This window comes from Falco naumanni, chromosome 9 (genome assembly GCF_017639655.2).
Source record: "Falco naumanni isolate bFalNau1 chromosome 9, bFalNau1.pat, whole genome shotgun sequence".
Lineage (NCBI taxonomy): Eukaryota > Metazoa > Chordata > Aves > Falconiformes > Falconidae > Falco > Falco naumanni.
This window is the reverse complement of record NC_054062.1, coordinates 12919054-12922493: the sequence shown is the minus strand read 5'-3', so window position 1 is coordinate 12922493 and position 3440 is coordinate 12919054.

Below are 3440 nucleotides of genomic sequence, written 5' to 3'. Positions count from 1 at the left end.
AGGGAAAGATGGAAAATTTGGCCTATATAAAGAGCTGCTCGTGGTGCTGATACTTTCGCAGAGTCTTGCAGGTGCTTCTTGTGAATGTGAACTGTATCAGGGTGGGTCTTTCATACACCAGTAAGTCTTTCATACCCAAATATTTCCTCTCCTTCTGGCATCGAAAGTGACCCAAGGTCTTTGGCAGTTATATCTCTTTCCAGTGAAACACACAGAACCCTCCAAACAGGTTCTGGCTTTATCCCAACACCATTCTGAAGCCCTTCAATGATTATGTAAGTAACTAGATAAATAATAGAAAAGCCATGTCCAGACATGGGAGTGATGCTGCGAGCAAAACCCTGTTTTTCCAGTGCACTGGGCTTTACAGCAGCTGTTCACCCTCAAGGCTGCCAATACAGAAGTTCCAGGCACCTTATCTCCAAATGTAAAGGGAAGGAACATGCAAGCAACTTGAGTTTTTCTTTGATAATGATAAAACTGACTGTTGTCAGCGATTTAATCATCCCTTCAAACATGGCCTAGAAAGCTCCTCTCAATTTCATTCCTCTGCCCACTTCTGGTTTTAAATACCTTTGGTGCATAGTATTCAGAGCAGTGCCTTTTGTACCATGGTTTGCAGAATTTGTTGCTGATAAAGAACATCATTAGGATCAGGAGGGATGCACAGGGAATCAGAGTCATCTGCATCAAAAGAGATCCCTAAGTCAGACATGGAAATCTGTACAAGTCTCCTGAGGCTCCTTTTGTAGTCAAGGGAAACAAATAAACCTCTCCAATGACCGACTCATTTCACAATAAAAAAAGTCAGACAACTGGCTCTCTGGAAGCATCAGTGTTTCTCCACTAACAAGGCAGACTAGCTGATTTGTACACCTACATTTTTCATATCTAAATTTAGATGGGAATTGTTTTTTTCTCACTGCTGTAGAATCTGCTAGTCCTCAGCTTAACTGTGCCAGACATAAGATCTGTCCATCCTTTAAAGGCCATTTTGAGAGCTCAGTGGAAAACAAAGTCTGGTGTCCACAGTATACCTGGCTGGTTTTGTAGACATGAAAGTACAGATGTGAGCACTCAAATGAAGCATCATTTTGGCCATGTATCTCAAAAGATGTAATGTGTTGGCGGGTGGCAGAGCCTGTGTCGCTGGCCTGGAGTGACTGAAATGGTCCCTGATGTGGTCTTTTGTGTGGGATCTGTCTGACAGCTCCCTCTCTACTGTGTGGGAAGAAATAGGCGCTGCTGGAGGACACTGACACCCATTTAATGCTCACCCACTATCAACAGGTGCTAGACAGAGGCCTGGATGTCTGACATGAAGAGTGGGGGAGTGGTCAGTGTAACCAGAACCCATGGGGTGCTGGGCTGTTCTGTGGAGCAGGATCTACACAGGGAGCATAGAAATGGGGACTTCCCAGCCCTGCTGGGGAATCTTGGGTTGTAAAACACAAAGCTTCTCAACCACAGAGGCAGGGGGTAAGGCAAGAAAAATAAAGGGGGGGTGGGGGTGGCGCGGAGCGGAGGCAAGCTGTTTCAAACAGAGCTGTCCAGGTAAATTTTGCTACAGAGCAACTCCGTTTGATCCGCTCCATTTTTCTTGCCAGCATTATCCACTGCATTGTCTTTGAGCACCAGTTTCATAGACAGGAAATATCTGACCTTTGTTAACCAGAGGTACACATGAAAATAATATCCTTTGGCACTGATTCTCATTCAGAGTGAGTTTAACGGTAATTTCATGTCTCTCTCTTATTACACAGAGACTTCCTTCAGTGATGAAACTAGTTGGGGTTTTTTTTCCCCAGTAATGTTCCCATTCCCTTCCTTGAGCTGCAGGTGTTATCAGCTCCCATTCTCCACACCCCACATCCTCTTCCCTTGTTGTTTCCCTGCTGGGGCTTCAATGGGTCTGAATTAACATGACTTTAGGACTATTACATGACTCACAAAAGTCAACTTCAGTAACATGCCTTAATCTTAATCACCAACGAGTAATTCATGCTAAGTGTCACTTAAACAGTATCAGAAAGTAAGTATAATAAATATGCACCTGCTAAACTCCTTTTTCTCACCTTGTACCTACTTCATTGGTTTACTGCATTACAGGTTTTCTGAAACTTGAGCTACACTGTTTAGTAATTATGTCTAGTGTAGGAAAGGTGTACCTGTTATTCAGACACCTTCCAATACCTACTTAGTTTTAAGAAAACATTAGCCACCCAGCCCTGGCCAGCAGCAAGCCTGAGTGCCTGCTGAATGCACAGTCCCTTTCACATCCCCTTGCGCGGTGGTGTTTCCTCCAGGCTTTCCTGACTTGCTCTATCCATCTCCATATAGCTACCATGACCAAATGTGCTCTGGGAGAGGACCAGTAGCTCCTTACATAAAGTCATGTAAAAAGGAAATATACAGCCTAATGCCATGCGTTGTAGTTGGGTCTGAGTGGAAACTGGGGGATGGCAGTGGAGGGGCACCTCAGACACAAAAGGCTGTAGGAATCTAAGTACAGTGTTTACAGTAGATTGCTGGCACTTTACAGACACTATGTACGATGTACAGACAAGATTTGGCAACAGAGTCCCAGAATCAGCTCTTCAGTCTCTGGTGACTGAATCACTGTTGTGCTCTACTTCTCTGCCAGAAAACACACAGTTCTCACCCTGTTTAGGGTTTTGGATTCCTGTGGGGAGGAGGAGTGGGAAGCATAATATTTCATTTAATATTTTACGTTGTTTTACATACTCAATATTAATTAAACTAGCCATTCCATTAAGCTCTGTTCAGGGTGCCTTCACCTTTCACAGATCTTCACAGATTCCATGGATCTTCAATTAGTTTCTAGAAACATCAGAAAGGAGACTACAGGTTGCTGTAGGAATTTCTGGTTTGGGGAGAATCTGTGACCATGCAAATGCTGTAGACAGTATGGTTTGTTTGGTTAAAATATCAGATTAGGACAAGCTGGGTGTATCCCTCAAAATCTGCATGTGTGACTTGGGTACAATTGCATAATTTCATTCCAGAAGTGGAGGTGAAATGCCTCAAAAGAACTTGGAGTGATGCCCTTTTTCAACCATACCTACCTCCGCTGTGCTCAGATACTAGAAGGGCTGGCAGATGTCAATGTATACATGAGGGCAAACAGTAAGAGTTTAAGCATATAGATAGCAGCTAGACTCCAAATATTTCTGCATTTTGAGTTTCTTTGTCAGCATTAGAACATGATTTCTTTAGACCTACATGAATGATTACCCAAAGGAACACAAGCTGGAGAGGTTAAAAAGCAGTATGTAAACAAGTTCATCCCTAGTTTGTTCATTCTTATCTAGAGCAGGTTAATAAGTAGCCTCACATGTCAGCAGGAATAGGAAGGCACTACTGACCAATTTCATCCATATGCTTTCATACCACAGAATATAAATAGGCATGGATTTACA